This window comes from Mastomys coucha, unplaced genomic scaffold, assembly GCF_008632895.1.
Source record: "Mastomys coucha isolate ucsf_1 unplaced genomic scaffold, UCSF_Mcou_1 pScaffold16, whole genome shotgun sequence".
NCBI classification, from domain to species: Eukaryota; Metazoa; Chordata; class Mammalia; order Rodentia; family Muridae; genus Mastomys; species Mastomys coucha.
Genome location: NW_022196898.1, coordinates 103070521 through 103091805, shown reverse-complemented (window position 1 = coordinate 103091805; position 21285 = coordinate 103070521). Strand labels below are relative to the sequence as shown.

Genomic DNA, 21285 nt, shown 5'->3' with positions numbered 1-21285 from the left:
TATTAGTGGTGATAGCTCCCAGCTGTGGCTACAGAGAACTGAATTCAAGTTGTCTCTAAGAGCAAGAAGTACTGGCTCTCAACCACCAAACCACTTTCGTGCCCTGTGCTGAGACAGTTAAGGAAAAATAATTGAGATCTGGGTCATATTATTCTCATCAACCAGAAAAAATGTAAAGAAGCCTTTTATTGTAATAGGAAACTATTAATAAATATAGGTATATGTAGAAAACCGGTTATATTACAAATTAGAGGAATAAAAAGAACCTGTACACATGTGTGTAAGTATGTATGCATATGTGTATGCATGTATGTATATGTGTATGTGGGTGTAAGTATGTGTGTATGTGTGTATATGTGTGTGCATTTAAAACTCTGGAATAATCAGGACATCTCAAAGCTAAATGAGCAAATATTATTTTTCTTAATTTTCCCCTTTAAAATCATAAACCTGCGTTAACAGAGTATATATATAATCACACTACAGCACTCATTACCTGCAACATTAGATTTTACCTCATTCTGAACTTTTATACACATCCGTGTCACAGTGAAGTCTAAGGGTAACTCCTGAAAGACATATGTAGAATTGATCCTGAATTTAATTAATTATTTTTAAACCATACAACTCAAAAACCTCACAAACAAATAAAAGCTTAAATCCTCCAATTCATCTGTATTGAATGCTGTTACTCACCAACTACAGTTAAAATGAAACTGTTTAGACCATTTTACAAATGAAGTACAATATTCTAGCAAATCAGAAAATCATGTAACCTCATTAGTAAAGTGAATAAAATGCTGATATTTTTTCTGGAAAGAATTGAAAATACCACCAGTAGTAATATTGGCAGCTGTTTGGTTTTTTTACAGTGTGAAAGCATCTCCCTCTAGACAAAAGCAGGAGTGAATTCTTAGTCAGATTTTGCTTCAAGGTAACTTAATAAAGTAAGAATTGCTATGCTGTAGCAAGATCGATGCCATTTTCTAAGTTGTCTGCCTTCTACTATAGAGGAATATTCCTCTTAATGCCCTAATTTTCCTTTATATCATGTAACAGCAGGTGGACCATGAGTCCAGCGCATTCAAGTGAATGTTCTTAAGGGAGTAGCGAAAGAAGCCAGCAACTCCATTATGACCCGTGTTTTCTAGGGTATGAACTTTTCAAAGTAGAACACCTAAATTCAGTGAGCTTATTTAATTAAGTCTGAAACCTTTTAGAGCTTTCTCCTTGAAAGCACCCCCTCCCCCCAAAGCACACTTTAATAGGATGACACTAAAGGAGTCTGAAAGTATGGAGAGAAGTTTTACATCTATGCCACTCAGATATTTTAGAATTAAGGATATAAGTGAGTGACATTTTGTTGCATTGAATTTTAGAAACATCTTTCATTTGAAAATATTTCCAGACATTTAACAAGTCCAAAATGTGACAAGATTTATCTCTTCCCAATTTAGATGTCTGATTTGACTAATGAGGCAGTGCTTTTCATCTGAAAATGTTTCCATTTTGGATTTATTCTTACTTAAGCTTCCTTCGGCTCACAGCAAGGCTCAGGAGCAGCCATCTTGCCTTGACTTTCTTTCCCCATGTTTAACTGAGAATTTGATTCTTTGGTGACTACTTTGGGAACTGCAGCCACTGAGAATTTCAGTTAAGTTTCACTCATGGAATTTATTTACAGTAATTGACTCCTGACTCCTCTTATCTAGTCAGGAACAGGAATGGAGCATAGAGTGTCTCCACTTACTTTACACACCCAAAGAAAAATTTTCTTCAACATTTTTAAAACAAAACAAACAAACAAACAAACAAACAAACAAAACAGACCACAAATTATTACTTTTCTATATTTTGTTTTTTATTCACTTTACAACACTATCACACCCTGCTTCCCTCCTTTCCTCCCTGCCCTTCAAATCCTTCCCTCTATTTGCACCTCCTCTTCTTCTCAGACAAGAGGAAGCTCTCCTCCCCCATCTTGGGTATCAGCCCACCATGGGACATCTATTCCCAGCAGGCCTAAGCACATTCTCTCCCACTGAGGTCCATTAAGGCAGTCCAGGTAGGGAAGGGGCTCCAATGGCAGGCAACAGAGTCAGAGTTAGCCTACTTTTCAATTATTAGGGTACCCAAATGAGGATGAAGATGCACATTTGGTACAGATGTATAGAGGGCCTAGGTCAAGCCCCCTGTGTGCTCTTTAGTTGGTGGTTCAGTTTTTGTGAGCTCCCATAGGCCCAGGTTAGTTAACTCTGTAGGTCTTCTTGTGGTGTTCTTGACCCCTCTGGCTCACACAATTCTATCCCTGACTCATCCACAAGGCTCGCTGAGCTCCAACTGATATTTGTAGGTCTCTGAGTCTGTTTCCACATGCTGCTGGATGAAGCCTCTCAGGAGACAGTTAAGCTTAGTTCCTGCCTGTAAGTGCATCAAAGAATCATTAAATAGTGTGTTGGGGGATCGATGACGTTCGTTCCCCTCTTTCCTCTGGAAGTCCTGTCTGGCTACAAGAGGTGGCCACTTCAGTCTCTAAATCTCACCAAATGCTACCTCTATTGCCTCCCTGATCCCAGATCTGCAGTAAGTCCCTGTGATGCCCCCTGGGATTCTCACTCCCAGCCCTCTCAGGCCTCCTCCCCTGAATCTGATCAGCATTCCCATACCCATCTTAATCCCCTGTCCCATACAGTTCCCTTTCTATACCCATCTCCGATTACTATGTCATTTCCCCGACTGTGTGAGATTCACACACCCTTCCTTGGGCCCTCTATATCACCCAGCTTGTTTGGGTCTATTTGATTGCAGCTTGATAATCCTGCATGTAGTCCATGCATAAAGTTGGGAGACTTTATGACTGCTTATATTTCATTAGGGTTCATATGCTCTTGATTTAACTTTGATAAGTTTCATCTAAAAAATCCATTTCATTTTCAATTTCCAATTTTGTGGAGTCCAGACTTTCAAACAAAGACCTAATGATTTTTAAATTTCCTCATGTCTATTGTTATGTCCCCTTTTCATTTCTTGTTTTATTAATTTGGATACACTCTCTCTCTCTCTCTATGCCTTTTAGCTAGTTTTGCTAAGAGTTTGTCAATCTTGTTAATTTTTTAAAAAGAACCAGCTCTTGATTACATTGATTCTTTATATTATTTTCTTTGTTTCTAATGATTGATTTCAGCCCTGAGTTTGATTATTTCACATCTATTCTTAGGCCTGTTTGCTTCTTTTTGTTCTAGAGGTTCCAGGTATGCTGTTAAGTTGCTAGTACGATGTCTCTCCAATTACTTTAGGAAGGCACGTAGTGCTATGTACTTTACTCTTAGCAGTGCTCTTTAGGCACATTGTGCCCTCATTTTCATTGAGTTCTATAGTCTTTAATTTCTTTCTTTATTTCTTCTCTGACTCAGTGATTATTTAGTAAGGAGTTGCTCCATTTCCATAACTTTGTAGCTGTTGTTTCTGTTGTTGTTGAAGTTCAACTTTAATCCATAGTGGTCTGATAAGATACAAGGAGTTATATAAATTCTCTTGTATCTGTTGAGGTTTGTTTTGTGTCTAAATATATTGTTTCTTTTAGAGACCATTCCATGAAGTACTGAGAAGAAGGTATATTCATTTGTGTTTGGGTGAAATGTTCTGTACATATCTATTAGATTCATTTGATTCATAATGTTGGTTGGTTTCATTATTCACTGGTTAGTGTTTTTCCTGATGATCTGTCCATTGGTGAGAGTGTAGTGTTGAAGTCTCTCACTATTCTTTTGTGGGGTTTGATGTAAGATTTGTGTTTTAGCAATGTTCTTTTATTTTTGTCAGGCCATGGCATTTGGGGCATAGTTATTCAGAATTGAGATGTCAGCTTAATAAATGTTGCCTTTGATAAGTATGAACTGTGCTTCCTCATCTCCTTTGATTAATTTTGGTTGAATGTATATTTTAGTAGATATTAGAATGATTACTCCAGCTCTCTTCTTGTGTCCATTTACCTGAAAAAAATATTTCCACCCCTTTACTCTGAGGTAATGTCAATATTTGTTGCTGAGATGTTTCTTAGATGCAGCAGAATGATGGATCTTGTTTTCACATCCACTCTCTTAGCCTGTGTCTTTTTATTGGGGAATTGAGTTCCTTGATATCAAGAGATATTCATGACCAGTGATTGTTAATTCCTGTTATTTTGTTGGTAGTGATCTTAGTTTGTGTGTGTGTGTGTGTGTGTGTGTGTGTGTGTGCTCCTTATTTTTTTTCTTTTGTTATGGAATTATTTATTTCCTGTGTTTTCTTGGATATAAACTTTCTTGGGTTGAAAATTTCCTTCTAGTATTTTCTGTATGGCTGGATATTTGGGTACATACAGTTTAAATTTGGTTTTGTCAACCAAATTTAAGAATATTTTGTTTTCTCCATCTATATTGACTGAGAAGTTTGTTGGGTATAGTAGTCTGCATTGGAATATGTAGTTTCTTAGAGGCTGCAAGACATCTGTGCAGGCTCTTCTAACTTTTAGAATCTCTGTGGAGAAGTCTGGTATAATTTTGAAAGATCTATCTTTTTATATTAGTTGGTCTGTTTAGATTTAACATTTTCTTTGACTGATTTATCAGTTTCATCTATCTATCTTCTAAGCCTAAGATTCTATTTTCCATGTCTTTTATTCTGTTGCAGATGCTTGCATCTGTACTTCCTGTTCTCTTCCCTATGTTTACCCTCTCTAGGAGTTTCTCTTCATTCTTTTTAAATCTATTTTCATGTTTGAACAGCTTTATTCATTTATTTTGCATGTTTTAGTGTATGTTCCTGTATTTCTTAAAGGGATTTATTAACTTCTTTTTTAAAGGACTCTACCTGTTTAAATGTATTTTCACGTATTTCTTTAAGAGATTTGTCCAATTTTTCTTTAAAGGCCTCCATAATCCTTATAAGATTGTAATTATGGTTATTTTCTTGTGCTTTGTTTATGTTAGGATATTCAGGGCTTACTGTAGTAGGATAGCCATGCTTTGAAGATGATGTATGTATGTATGTATGTATGTATATATGTATGTATATATATTTCCATTTGGAGTCTGTTTACTGGAAGCTTTCTGTCCCTGAGGATCTGGACAACAGCAGCAGGTAGCAGGTGTCTTATTAATTCGTTGATGGCTTGACCTACTCGACACTGAGGATAAGATGGTTGAGGCCAATGCCAGACACAGCTGCAATGGCACGTGCAACATCCTCCCGGTGGTGAAAGCTGATAAAAGCAAAACCCTTTGACTGCCCAGTGGTCTTGTCCTTGGACAAGTAGATTCTGGAGATGGAGCTGAGAGGCCTGAAAAATTCCTGCAAGTCATTCTCACGAGTGTACTCGGACAAGCTAGTGACACGGATAGTGGCATTGTCGTCAGCTCTGCAGTTTGGCTGCATAGACTCCCCATGGCAGCTGGCTCCATTCTAGAGACTAGGGACCACATACTTCCCTGTCTTGTTCTGGGCAGCCTGCAGGGGCTCCAGCTCTCCTGGCAGTTTCTCCTTCTCCCCAGTAGACAGGCCCAGTTGCTCAGCCAGCTCCTTTTGCATGGGTCCTAGTGTGTCCTTGTAGGGGCAACGAGTGGTCCAATGGTCGCACTTGCAAATGCAGCAAGACACAATCTTCTGGCCCTTGAGCTTGTTCATTGGGTCCTCCTCCTCCTGACAGTTTAGGTCCTCTTTGTTAGTGATGAATGTCATAGAGAAGTCATCACTGACTGTGGTAGTAGCCACATTGGGCCCAGGTGGGTCAAACTCTGAGTCAATATGGGTCAAAAGCTATATTGCCCTAGCTTTTATTGATTGTGTTTTGTCCCTAGAAGTTCCTCTTGTAACAGGTATTGGGAATGAGGGCCTAACCTAGTAATTCCTAGTGCATCAGGCCTCTGATGGGCTGCCTTGAGTTGGACAATGGAACTCAGGAGACAGTGTATATCTCTCAAGCAGCTGTGTGTGGCCCTGGTGACATGGCAGGCAGGGGGAATAGATCTAACCTGCTTGTTCCTATTGATGCAGGCTTGGTGAAAGCAGGTGGAAAGAAATATGGGCAAAAAGTGGAGCTCTAAGAAAACAGCATGTTGACAGCGCAACCTCAAATTCTAAAGACCTTGTCTCATAGTTGTTGTGAACTGCATTCTACCAATAAAGCTGGTGTGTGTGTGTGTGTGTGTGTGTGTGTGTGTGTGTGGTATTGTTAAATATAATTAGTGATAATGATCCACAAACTGTAGTGAATATACCACAATGGTAATCTCTATCCCATATAAATACTCATGTCTGGAGATGAATCATTCAACCTATGTAACTTTTGCATAATTTAACTTTAGATATGAGTAGATGATTAGAAATAATAGTTACTCTTAAAACCTAGTAGAACATGCGTAATGTAGGATATTAACAGAAAAATGCTCAAAATGTTCACAGTGGGACTAAGAACATCAGTGATAGAAGCTTTACTAAGTCATTCAGAGACTTCTACAAAACCTAGGAAGAAGGGAGCCAAATAAGAACGTGTCTGAAAAGTAACACTGTGGTTTGAGCCCTGGACTTGCCTAGCACTTTCTCTAAGACTGTGCATTGATGGGCAGAAATGCTAAATTTTCAGGCTACTGACAAATGTTCAACAAAACAAAAGGGTAAAACAGCCTAGAATATAAATTCTCCCATATCACCAGGTAATTATACTGAAGAACAATAGTCATTCATATTGGCATGGGAAAGAGGATACTGCATAAAGAGCATGCAGGAGATTCATTACTGAGTTACAAGGCATAAAACAGAATCAAGAAATTGAAATATTCATCACCAAGCATGGTATTAGAATATTAACAAGCTAGTACATATAAACACAGATGTGTAAAGGTTAGGCATCTCCCTTCTTAATTGATGCTTATTTGTTGGCTAAAGCAAGTGTGATTATTGGTTCTTAATCTAATGACTCATAATTTAAGGTAAGGCCTCCTGCTTTCTACTCCCAGAAATGCTTAATGGTGGGAACTGACCCAGGAATATTTCAGCTTTTGTCTCAGGGATAGTATCTGTTTTATAATAGTCTGCAGCTTCCTGGTTATTTTGTAATGAAATTCATGTAAGACATTGTTATTCTCTGCTATAAGATACCAGAGGTAGCCCATTTTGTAAATATCTGCTTGTTTCTCAAAAACCCAGTTAAGCAATGTGAATAACACACCCTTCAGAAATGCTGTACTCAATGAAAACTGAAAGCCAACTTAGCCAAATTTTACAGCATTGTTAGATTAAGACCTTCCTTTTTTGTCTTAGAAAGAGATGCATTTTTGCAAATATCTCATCGTTACTTCTCCCATCTTTTAATTATAAATACCCAGTTTCTCTTTCAAGGTAATGTTTGGAGTACTACATAACATTTTCTTGCAGAGTTACATGCAAATATGCAATCGCTTTCATGAAGTTGGTTGTATAAAACAGATAAGAGCACAGGAACGTGCATTTGCTATGCTGAGTGGCCTGGCTGTTGGTTGCTGATCAACTAATATTATAACTTGGAGACCCTAGTCAATTGTCTGAATCTCACTCAGTTTTCTCAACTGTAAAATAGGAATATGCCATGAACCAGGTTATTGACATTTCTCCTCAGGAATTCAGTGGCCATTTCATCCTGCACTTGAACAATGAGACCCTACTTCCTGATTCAGGGTTTTCCACATGATTTCTAGGTCTTTGGAGCTTGGACATAGGGATTTTTATGATCATCTTAACTTCTCCACTGCAAGGAATCCTTAATAAGTACTGTTATACCCAATGTGGTGTGAGTCTCAGGTACCATGCATATTGATTGAGCAAATATTGTGAAAATGTGTCAGTTTTTCTTACTATTACACAGGAAGACAGGCATTAAAGTCTGGCAGTTGTTAGAGCATCTGCAAATCAGAAACAGTTACTGGATTATAGAATAAAGGGTACTAATACCCACCACACAGATCCACATAGCATATTGAGAGAATGGCCTGGCCTAGGTCCCATCTGTCTCTATGTGCCTTAGTAATTCCTATATTCTTATAACCCAGAGTGATAAGAAATTGTTGGCTTTCTAATTTTAAGATTAGAAGGAACAAGTGTCACATAATTCAATTATGCATGTCACATAACTGTTCTCTGCTACTATAATAAATCATCATGATAGTTTGTATGAAAATAAACAGCCTATATGTTTAAACCATAAAAGGAGAATGTTCAGGACTGCCAAGACCAAATTGTCAGTATTTGCCCCAGAAGGACAGAGGGTAGAGCATAAGAGACAGAGACAGAAGATAACTAAGCTGGGAGAAGAAGGGAACAAGAAAGAGGAGACAGGGATATTTGTCCTGGAGGAAAACAGGGCAAAAGATAGAGAGGAGAAAAACACATGGGAAAATGGCAGTTTAGAAAGGTACAAGGGGAAACTCCATTTTAGCATGACGTGTTAAATTTAATTAGGCATGGTTTTTAGGTGAGTCAGTGGGGGCTTTGGATTGCTGGACTTCAATATTTTGGTAGCCAGACCTCAGTAGTCAGACCATTATTCTTCAGTCCTCTTCTTAGAAGGGAACAAATTAAGTATAAGCACAACCACTCCTGGCTCTGTCCACGTGTTTTTCTGTTAGTGAGTAATTATGGAGGCTGCATCAAATTATGTAACATTTCCTAAGCTCAGTATTTCATGTACCATGGTACAAGTAAAGTCCCTACCCAACAGAATGAAGAACAAAATGTGGTCACCCCACAAAGTAGTGTGACCCGTTCTGGGAATGCAGGGGACACAAACAATGCTGCTTGTCATTTGACACAGACCTGGGCACCTTCCCTTTTGTTCCTCTCAGGTTTATTTGAAAAAGGATCCCTGTTTCTCTGGGATCCTGAACACAGTCCTTGACAGGCATGTTTATAATTCTATACCAGTCATTCTATGGGAGTCCCCTTTAGAAAACACAATGCAACACTAGTTCATTGTATAGTCACAGCAACAAAGGCTGTGTGGAAGCTGCTGAATTAGACTTTTCATTGTCCCCAAACACTAAAATCAAATTAAGGAGCCTATACTATTAATAGTAATACTTATTCAGCTCCTTTCTACTTTAAAGTGCTCTATAAACATTAAGTAATTAGACCTTCCACACTTCTGAGATAGGTAAATAATTGTTATCTCCCAATTTGAGGAAGCTAAGGTGGAGGTTAAATGGTTTGCTTGCTCAGGGCACTAGACTGAGGCAATATTTAATTCTCAAATTAGGGCATTTAAAAGTGTTTTAATTTATTTTGGACACTGTATTGAATTTTAATGATAATTTATCATATTATTTTATACTATTTCTATTAAAAACCAGGTGGGAAACTAACTCATTAATACTCGAATGCAAATAGGTAGAAAACTCCAGATGTATGGATTTCCAAGGTTCACTATGATAGTACATTTATAGACCAGCTGGTAATTGTTCATTCTTTCAGTGGTGGTGCTACACACACACACACACACACACACACACACACACAAAGGTAATCATATTTCTCATATCCAATACAATTCTGTTACTATTAAGAGCTATCTCTGCATAGTCTCCCAGAACTGCAGAGTATCCATGGGCTATGCTGGCTTATGAAAGTTACGAAGTACCCCTCTTCTCTGCTGTTATTTCCTCTACTGTCTAGCTTCTCATCTGTTCTACATGAGGCTGGCCAGCTTATAAGTATGTGAAGAGCTCACTGCTACATCCCTGCTTTTACAGACTCACAAACACCTTTGTTTCTGCCTCCACCACCAAGCCCTTCTCTGTGCTTTTATAGAAATTATAGCAGCAGAGTCCATGAGATAGACTGTAACCAAAGAATTTACAGTGTTACCATGTTGCCACTTACAATGGTTTACAATCATTCTATTATAACAAACAAACAAAGGCCACAAAGGCATATCCTAAATTAAATATGCATGTCAGTACAAGACATGCAGTGAATCTCATGTGATGTTCACTAAACAGAGACACGGGGACAGCAGTATAATGTCTGAGCCACCTTTTCTAAAGATGAAATTTACTACTGACATATTACTAATGAATTTTTCATGTTTTCCTTTGGTATTCACCAAAGAAAAAAATCTTTGTTATTTGTTTACACATAGGCTTTCTAATCTTCTTATCATGTCTTTTCCCTAATCCTCGTATTGTCAAAATCTCTGTGCTGTCCTTTTATCTCGAAAACTCTTTCAAAAGTGGATATCTGTTGAGTGAAGAGTTTAGTAAGAAAGTTTTTTTTTAGATGTAAAAGGATGTTTTTTATACACTTCTGATGCAGATACATGTTATTAATACTTGACAGGACCTCTTCATGAAGGCACCTAGCCTATTACTTATCTATTGCTTCATTTAAAAGAATAATGCAAAAAGCTTTGTCCAAGTATTTGATATTTTTGTCTGCTGTACTATAAATGACCATTTGAATTTAAAGCTGAATTGAGAGTATGCTAAGCCTCTTGAGGAACTGTAATACTAACTGCCTCTCAACTTCTCCCTGGACTCTAGAGTATACAAATTCATGAAGAACAGGGAGACTGGAGATTTCAAAGGTATTAGTTTATTTTTATGGAGAATATCAGGGCAAGGAGACTTCCTTAACAAATGTTAAAGAACTACTGAAGACAAAAATCCAAAATGGGAAAATAGAGATGGGCAGTGAGGCATCCTCTCACGTCAACTATTTATGCTGATGTAATTACCAGTACAGGAACATAGAGGGGTCAAGGTGCAGTCATAGCCCACCCTGACAGTATCAAAGCACCACTGAGTGACAGGTTTGAATGGACAGTCCCGCCTGTCTCCAACCGACTAACATTCACAGGAATCAAAGTCCAGCATTCCCAGCAGCCCAGCATTGTCTTCACTGATCTTTTCTTTACCAGTTTAGTGTATCAGTGTCTTCAGTCTGAAGCCTGCACTGGGCCTGGAAAGGGGACAAGATTAAACTAGCTTGGATCTATTTTCAAGGTACCCAACTGGGGTAAAGTAGATGAGAATGAAAGTGTTCAGGAGACCTTGAAGATGTGCCCGAGATTTTCGTAATGACCAAGAGAGTTGGGCTTGCCAGTGAGGTTGAAAGCCGTGCATCCCTGCTGAAGTCAGACTGTTAAATAAACTTGGCATTCTGCAGTGACTCAGCAAATCATTAGCAATTGCTTTCAGTCTAACCCATTGTATAGACAGTAAACCGTGGGTTTTCAGGATGTCTCAGAAGTTAAAGGGCCTTGCTGCCAAGTCTATCTAATGACCTAACTTAGATTCCTGGGACCCACTTGGTGGAAGAAGAGACCTGATTTCTGCAAGTTGTCATCTGAACTCCATGTGTGTGTCATGTTGCCAAATAAATAAATAAATAAATGAAATCTAACAATTGAAAAAGAACAAGAAATTGTAAGTCACCTATAATGTTGCTGATTTAAATTATTAACCTGGCATGAGTTCTGCACTACTCCATTACTGTTGGCATAACATCTTACTGAAGCTTGCTTTAGGTAATACTCTCTGACATTGGTAGGGGATCCTGCCAGAAGGAAGGATTCAGCGATATAATGAAAATAAGTAAGCAAATTAATAAATATGTGGAATGTCGGTTCTGTAATGCAAGCTTGTGGTAGGCTCTAGGAAAACCAGAAAGGAGCCCCACACTCGGTTCCACAGCTCTTTACTCAGCCAAATAGCCTAAAATGTCAATATTTTTTATTTGTTTCTCTATATTGGAAATCACTGCTACATTTATGAGGTCCATGCGTGTTTCTGAAAAGGAAGGGTGTCTGATGAGGGTTAGGGTTAGGGTTAGGGGCTTGCAATGAGCACTGAAACTTCCCCAGAGCCTGTGTTGCTCTCAGATTCAGTAACGCTTAAGGGGGCAGATTTTGAAAAATATAGCAGTGATGCTTACTGAATAAAATTTAAAATTCTGACACATGGACAAGAAGAAGCTTTTTAGTAATCAAGCATGTGCCTTATTCCTTAACTGGAGAACCATCCAAGTTCAATGCTTCCATTTTGAGAAATATAATTGCTGCAAATTCAAAACAGATACATATTTTTTCTAAGCAGTAAATAGAGCTATTTTCTTTCCTTCTCCAAAACATAAAAGAACCAGTGCTAAGAAACAGCTGTATCCCCTAGAGAGGCTCAGATCCTCAGATGCACAGTGGCTTCGTAAGTGGTCAAAATGCACAGGCAGTTCCATTTCTCTGTCCCAAGTAAAGCATGACTGAAGGGTGCTTTTAGACAGCTGCGGAGATGGGTGATGAAGGTGGCCGAGACAATAGAAATATGAAACCTGTGTGAGCAGATGTCACCTTCAGAGTAAGTGTGGCACTGACAGCTTTGCTTATCTGCTCCACCACCTAAGAACAAGCAAATTGATTTTAAAATGAGGAAGCAATATGTTCATATTCATGGAAATACCAACCAAGCCTGGATTCTGCATTCTGTTGTTTATCCAGGGCTGAAACACTCGAGTTGTGTGGCTTTCTGTTGTTTATCTGTGGCCATCAATTGAATGAAATGAAGATATGCAAGCAAAATGAGTTCTTACTGATTCTGAGTCTCATTTATTTTCATAAGGCATTGCTATCTCTATAAGATGATTATTTTTGGTTCGGCTTTTGGACCTTCAAATTGATTTGGGATATTTTTCTTCTAATGTTGCTCTATGTCAAGCGTTGCGAAACAGCAATCAACTCAGATGGCTGGGTAGGGACCCTGCCCTATTGGTAAGAATATCTGGACCCAAGCTTTCTATAAATCCAGTTTCTCACTGTTTGAATTCTACTCCACTTCTGGCATATGATGAATTTTGGTGTTTGTTTTATACCCCACAGTGGCTTCCTCTTTCTGCAGCCATGATCCACTGCAACAGTGCTCTGAAACAGGACTAGGCAGGAGGATCTTGATGGAAATGTGATTACAGGGCTACACATCCACAGAACATCGAAAATGAAGCATTAGTCTTATTTTGAAAGGATCCAATATTGATTCCCACCAAGGAGGCTGCAACACTGAGAACATTTGCCTGGTCTCATTTCTCCTCCTCTTGTTTTCAGCAATATTATTACAGATCATTATTGTCCCCTTATTTTTCAATTCTTACTTATTTTCTGGAGGCATGGTAGTAGAAACTGGGTCACCACCTTAATGAAAGTACAAGACTGCACTGTAGGAACTATGTGAGGCCAGCATGGCTCTACTGCAGTACTCCTTCAGAACCAGTAACAGTGACAGACATGTTCATAACCCATCAGTCACCTCAGACGAAGGTCTAAGCCATGTATTGTCCCAAGCAGTGGGAGAGCTCACCCAGTGTGAGGCTCCTGCTTTGAATGCATAGTATTATTTCTCAGTAAGAAGTTAAGCATCAACCAATGCTGTGACTCTAAAGTGGGAAGTAGAAGGAAAGGAAGGAGGTGAGGTCAAAACTAAAGGAAGGAGGAAGAAAGGGAGAGAGGGAAGAGAAAGGGACAAAGAAAGAGAGAGGCAGATATTGACAGTGAAAGGGAAAAAAGAAACAAAAGAGAACATGGGACAGATAATAAGATAACACACCCCCACACACCACACATACACATACAAACACCGCACACACACACACAGACCACACATACACATACAAACACACATGAATACACACACACACGTATACCATACATACATACACAACATATACAAACACCACACATACACACACAACACACATACCACACGTATATATATATGCATAAATACAGGCACCCCACACACATGGATATACACATACACATACACATACACACACACATAACATACATACATGCACACCACACACATAGATACACACACATACGTACATGCACAAGCATACTTACACAGAGCATATACACCATACACAAACACATATACGTACATAACATACACACACACACACACACACACACACACACAAACACACACACACAGTACAAAATAGTAGAGAAAATCCAGGCACTATTCACATTTGAGATAACATTAGGAACCAACAACTTCAAAATCTTAATAAAAAAACCTTCCAAGTCATATCTATTATGGATCGAGAATGTGGGCAGCAGCTACCCAGAAATGCTTGGCTCATGGTCAGATCATCGAGGGTTCCTGTTATTGAGATTCCCCATGAAGAGTGCATTTGCATTCATAGAAGTTTGAGAAGAGAAAGGGTACAAAATGACCAGGTCATTTAATCTGTCTGCTAGGCAGGGAAGGTGAGTCCCTGCGCCACACAGCTGCCTGGAAGTTTGTGATCACTGTGTGATCAGAAGGCCACTTTTACTAATGTTTCTATCACAACTAGAAATTATTGCTGAGAGATCATTTGATGATGGACAGTTTGGGATTAACAGTTCTTCATACTCATAAGACTAAGCCATCAAGAAAGGAGTACACATGGTTCCAGCTGCATATGTGGCAAAAGAGGTCCTTGGTTCTATAAATGCTTCATAGATGCCCCAGTGTAGGGGAATCAAGAGTGGGGAGGTGAGAGTGAGTGGGTGGGTGGAGGAACACCCTTATAGAAGCAGGGGGAGGGAGGATGTGATAAGGTGTTTCCATGAGAGAGGGAAACCGGGAAAGGGGATAATATTTGAAATGTAAATAAAGAAAATATCCAAGAAAATAAGAGGAAAAAGATTAAGTATTCAAATTAAACAAAGTTGTTGATTTTTCCCCTTTCATTGTAAAATTACAAAGAAAAAATATAAAAGTAAAATAATATTTTATAACAGCTTTATAGCCCAGGTATCAGGTTGCATCCTAGACCCTAGTAGGAGTCTTTTAAATTGAAAATTTTAATACTTTAACAAGTGAATAGTATAGCCATTTCCTTAAAAGTTTGTTGTGAGATTACTAACTTCATTTGATATTAGAGAAATCATGAACATTATCAAATAATGAAGCCTATCATTCTTTGTGGTAAAAGGTCTGTGAATGGTCAGGGTGGTAAGTAGGCCACCATTATAGTAGGGTATGGATTGGTGGGCACAGAAAGTAAAGATATCTACCCTTTAGATCACATAACAGAAATAAGGTTTGCATAATGTACTGCAAGTGGCAGCAGGTTGGGCAGTAATGAGCATGTGGCTTATATCTTAAAGAGAAAAGCTGTCAGAGTCTCTATTTTGGCAAAGGATTTGGTCAGTTGGGTAAACTCTATTCTGCATAGATTCTAGGTAATTCCCATCCTTTGAGTAAAGGCAGCCAAGGCTGGTAGCTATGCACTTTTGCAAGGTTAGACTGAGACTTATAAATGTAATTTCCAGCTACATAGTCTTTACCTCTTTGTCCTGACAACATATCTTTGGGCTTTCTCAACTCTAATGACTTCTTCAAATAGCCTCCCTTGACTTTTATTTTCATTGTAAAGGGTGTTCCTTCTTTAACTACAAAGAATGAGAGATGAAATCGTTACTACATCTGTTGATAATTTAAATAAATAAAAGTTATTGTAAGTGCCATTATTATTGCTTTTTAATCTATTTAAAAGTTTTCCAGTCTTGCAAGATGGCTCAGTTAGTAAAAGCATTTGTTATAAGATGGATGACTTGGGTTCAACCTGTGTAACCCACACTGTGACACACCAAGGAAAGAAAAGAACCAACTTTCTCTCTCTCTCTCTCTCTCTCTCTCTCTCTCTCTCTCTCTCTCTCTCTCTCTCTCTGTGTCTGTCTGCCTGTCTCTGTCTCTGTCTCTCTCTCTCCCTCTCTCTCTCTCCCTCTCTCTGTCTGCCTGTCTCTGTCTCTCTCTCTGTCTCTCTGTCTCTGTCTCTGTCTCTCTCTCTCTCTCTCTCTCTCCCTCTGTCTGCCTGTCTCTGTCTCTCTCTCTCTGTCTCTCTGTCTCTCTGTCTCTCTGTCTCTCTCTCTCTCTCTCTCTCTCTCCCTCTGTCTGCCTGTCTCTGTCTTTGTCTCTCTCTCTCACTCTCTCTCTCCCTCTCTCTGTCTGCCTGTCTCTGTTTCTCTCTCTCTCTCTCTCTCTCACACACACCACACACACGCATACATAATTTGAAATATTTTTACTTTATTTATAACATGTGAATATAAAGATGTATAAGTGATTCTATCATTCAGAGAAAGAAATTCCCAGACCCTGGAACATCAATCCAACTAGAGTCATCAAGAGCTTATGAAAGGTGAGTTCAACAGACCTAGGGTATTCCCTTGAACTCTAGGAAAACCTGGATCTTTCAACTCTAAGCCTCTCAGTGACTGGTCTTAGCACTAGAAGTACTTATCCTATGCACCAAATTTGCTACTACCACTGCGGTCTATTATGCACAAGCCAGAGAAAATCAATATATGAAGTTCAAAGGACACTGTGGTTATAGTGTCAAAGATTTCAGTCAATGGTCTTCTGGTTCCACATGCTGAACACCATGGCCTGGGCATGTGGAGCCTACTTGATAGAGACCAAGTCAGTAGAGAGAGGGAAGGCCCCAGTACAGTGGTTCCCAGTGATCTATCTTCTGTTCACTAGGCCATTATTGAGAGTTCAGTCAACTCTTAGTGACACCATGGGCAGGTGTAACAGCACAGCTAGGAGGAGTTGCTCACTGCACTGTTCTTTAGAGGACATTTAAGATTTGATAAAAACACATTGAGCATCTGGTACCACCAACCCACAATCTTGTTCTGTATTTACTTCATGCTATAGGAATTACCATAGGGTAACAACACACTTGTGAGATATGTACAATAATGTATTTCATGTGTTTGTCTCCGGTGTTCCAGAGAGAACAAAGACTTTTTAACTGCTTGTGACCTTCTCATAGAATGAATTTAAAATTCGTTAATATTTGTCAAATAAAGAACTAAATGATTGATCTGTGGGAAAAGATTATTCCTTGAAGTGCTACTTAAAAGAAAAACATAAGAAATTACCTAATGGAACAATGTCAGCCTCTTTAAATATTGCCTGAACAAATCACAAGCTCCATCTAATTTTTTTAAATTTATAAGTAATTTTATAAAATCTGATTCCTTAATTAAGCTTTACTTTGTCTGGCCAAACACTTTGAGCCAAAAATTAGACAACATTACATTTTAGATTCTGGATATCATATAAAATTTAAAATACAATGAATCCCCAACCAAAAGTGTAATATTAACTAAGTACTTACATACTTGTCACAATGTATGGAAGTCAAATTCATTATTTTGCAGTTATAGAACATGATGACTAATTTATATTATTTTATCTTGTTATTTGGGGTTTAACTCTGATCTATCTATTTCTTCATTATGAGATCAATCATTTCATAATATCCAGGGTATGGATTATATAATCCCTTTTTTGTATTACTTTTCCTATTACTTTAATTTTGATATTTATGAAAATTTGAAAATATTTTCACTCTGAATATATTTTCCTGAATTTCCCCCAAAATGTCAGGCTTGTGAGACTGGTTTCCTGAACATTTCACCGTATTGTTAACTGTCATGAGTAACATTAGATATTCTGAATCCAAAACTCCATCTTGATTTTGTATTTTCCTAAATAACTCAGTTCATAATAGAGCTGGATAGTTGTTGTTTTCTTTCCTATAGACATACTTGCACAGGAAAAGGTCAAATGCTATTTGGCACAGGAGGAAACACTTGAAGACAGAAAACAAACCTGTCCACATCATAGATTCATCAGCAGTAATTGTGCCAAAGCTGCTCTCTGTCTCTGCAGATGAGAAGGAAGACCATCACAGAAGACTCTTCTGTGGCACTTGATTATAACTGATGCAAATGCCTGGGAAGATCACAAAACAGGAGCATCAAGAAAGTCTTCCTGTTGAGTCTTATTATTATCGAATTTGCAAAGTATGAATATGAACCACGCCCAGTGATGAAGAGTGTATTAGAGTTTACAATGCTCATCTAAAATACCAACACACAAACCAGAGGGAATGACGGGAGCTGCACCACAGCTCCTGTGACGGTAGTTGCTCTGCTGGCTGCATGGCTCTACTCCCAAAGCAAACTGGACAGTCTCCTACAATTCTGGATACAGCCAATTGCTTCCTAAGGATACTGTAATCTACAACACTCCACACACAGATAATCTTCACAAGCTCAAATTCTTCCTTACAAAGGATGAGAGTGTTTCAAACGTAGAATGCTGCCTTCCAAAGTTTCTCAGCTTAGTCATGGGGAAATATCATTTTATAATGTCATTTTGGCTACTTAAATATCAAAATACTTAATGACAAAAACATGGGACTTAGTAACTATGTCTTTCTTACCATTATGGAATGTAATTTCAATTCTAACCATTCTTTCACCTTACAGAATGCATAGATATGTATATTATATATATACATGTACATATATATATATACATGGACACATACACAATGAAAACTGAATACATGAATATATTAATATCCATGAATGTCTTTTCAAGCATGTATATTTCCTTTTAATAGAATGTTAGCTTTGAATTAGAAGTTTGCATAATCACACTGCTCAGATTAGAATATATCCTGACTAAATTGACTTCTCTTGAATAAAACATTGATGCCATGTTTTCTTAATTTGTAAAATTCTTAATTTACAAAATAAAATGCTACTAATAATACTTTCATAGAAGTGATAGAGATTATAATACATTTAATACATTTTAAACTTTCAGAACAATACATGAAGTATGTAAACTTTTGAGCAACTCTTAGTGAGTAAACTATCAGAAAATTGTCTCTAGAATATTTGTGAAAATGCACTATGCTATATTATTTATTTTTTACTGTATTGAAATATTAGTACATCAAGGATATCTGAGATGATATTGCATGAAACATCTAGAAAGCAACTGAATAAATATAGCCTCTGAAATTTGTAAATGATCAATGTACATACATTATGTTTAGCTGAAGAAAGTTATAATCCAGATATGGATTTAAGAATTTCGTTCCAGGTGGGGAGGAGAAGCATGTTGAAGATTGAGAGTCTCAGAGAAGAGATTGTCTCAGGTGATTCTTTCTATCTCTTATTGTCAGGAAAGTGGGGAAATTTGTCATTTTTTAGGAACTTAGTCTTGACAAATAAGTAGTTCTACCCTCACACCCACAGACACACTACACACACACACATACATACACACACACACAGACAAACACACACACACACATACATACACACACCCCCACAGACACACACACACACACACACACACACACACACACACACACACACAAACTAAAAGAGCCAGTTGGCTAATGTGAAAAGAGGACAAGAAATCCCATTGTATAAGGAAAAGGCAGTGTCTTTCCCCTCATGTAGGAATCTTTAGTAAAAGCTCTGAGGCATAGGGAAGTGTGAACTCTAAGCTGTGGACTGTTCATTATTGTGGCCTAGTCCCACATGATGCAACGAAATGAGTAAAAGGCCAAGAATATAGACACTGAAATTATTTGACCTACAGCCCTATGAAACATTTTTGAATATTTTAATTTATACTTCATTAAGAAAATTACTTTTTTTCAACTTCATTATTTTTTTTAAATTCTAATTTTATGCTTTTCTAAAACCACAGTGGTCTGTCTCTGCTAGGAGACATCTGCTGTCTGCCTGGGCAGCAAAGCTCATTTGTACCCATCAAGAAGGTCAGAAAATCTTCTCAAAGTACTCTAACCCACCAGGACACATAATTTGAGCCATAACATGGTTTGTGTCAAAATTAATCATAGTTTGCATTTTTAAAAGTCCCTACTGAAGTTGAGATAATGTTTGCTTTTCTGTGGTCATCTTGATTGTGCACTTAATGAATACTAATTACTCCCAATTTAAAACAAGTCTCCACACAAATGTAACCAGAGGTTGTTTGTCATCCCAGCAGTTGGGATGCAAGTAAAGGAAGATTTGAGTCTGAGGAGTTTGGATAGCTATTAAGAGCTTGCCCTAAGATATCCAGTGTATCCCAGTGGTAGAAGGCTTGCCCAGACCATGCATGATGTGCAAGACCCTGGTCTGATCTTAAGCACAAAAAACAAAGAATCACAAATTGCACTAGACCACATTGGGGTTGGTAACAGATCTTCATCATCTGTGCTATCCTTGTGACAAGCCACCCAGAGCACCTTGGGCACAGGCTTCCCTACTTGCTTCAGACAAGCTTTTAATCTAAATCCATCTTTTTCTTGCTGTTAGAAACAGATATATCATGTTAGAAGTTCACAAGCATCATGGATAGTTTTGCAGTACAATGTGTAATAATTGAAATTATCTTTATTACTATCTAGTAGACAAATCACACTCATTCCATCACACACTTGGCACTTATAATTATAACTGTAACAAGTTGAGTATGGCAATTGGAGGGCAGAGCCTTGGTTTAAAGATCGTCACACCACTTTCTTGTGGCCCAGAGGTCCAGCTGGTTCCAGACTCGGCTCCCCTGATATCCTCAAACTACTCTCATTTCACTGTCTACATAATGGAACAAACTTAGACAGCAGTACTTGTGGAGATCACCTGAGAATCTGTGTGAATCACCTCTGCTTACAGCCCTGTGGCCCTAACGAGCTTCAAGAGAGAAAATATGTCTGTCCAAGTAGATCATGCAGGCAGCCAATACTCAAAGGAATCATTGTCAAGGAAAAAAGGGATGTGAACACTATGGTGCCATTTGTAGCTTACTCTTCATAGAGATTAGAAGTTCTGCTTGTTGGCATCATTTACCTTTCTGGAGCATCATGAATTCCCATCAGGGATCCATGCCTCTTCAACTTTCTGTCTACAGGTTGTAATGTGGTTTCCATTATCCCATTTCAACATCTAATAACAATGAGGCCCTCTCAATTGAAAGTCCTACCTCAGTGGCCATGGTTATGGGCGCCATGTAATACTAAATTTAGTGGGTACTAACTCCAACATTTGAGATTAATGCCAAGCTGCACTGAGTTGGAGTTTATGCCATGATTTAGGCAGAACAGGGAGGTTGAGAACAAGGCAGTAAGTTAAAGACAGCATAGGGTTCACTGCCTTCCACCAACCACCAACCAGTTCTCAGCGATATGAGATGACAGGCATTTTCAAAAGGATGTAGTTGACATAAAACCCCCTAAGTATGAAAGATCAAATTTAACTAGTAATTTTAGATAATGAAACCCCAGTGGAATAAGACTAAGTCACAGCCTAGGTGCTGATCCTAAATGAGAAGAATTCAGGGAGTTTCCTGTGTGTCCTTTGCATCATTTAAGCAGCTATAGACACATCTTAAATGCCACCAGCAGTGCACATTTATC

General features: G+C 38.3%; 1 pseudogene; it reads right to left on the bottom strand.

Annotated features, from left to right (window-relative positions):
- Positions 1-5136: 5136 nt before the first annotated feature.
- LOC116093334 lies at positions 5137-20864 on the bottom strand (annotated as a pseudogene).
- Between the last annotated feature and the right edge of the window lie 421 nt (positions 20865-21285).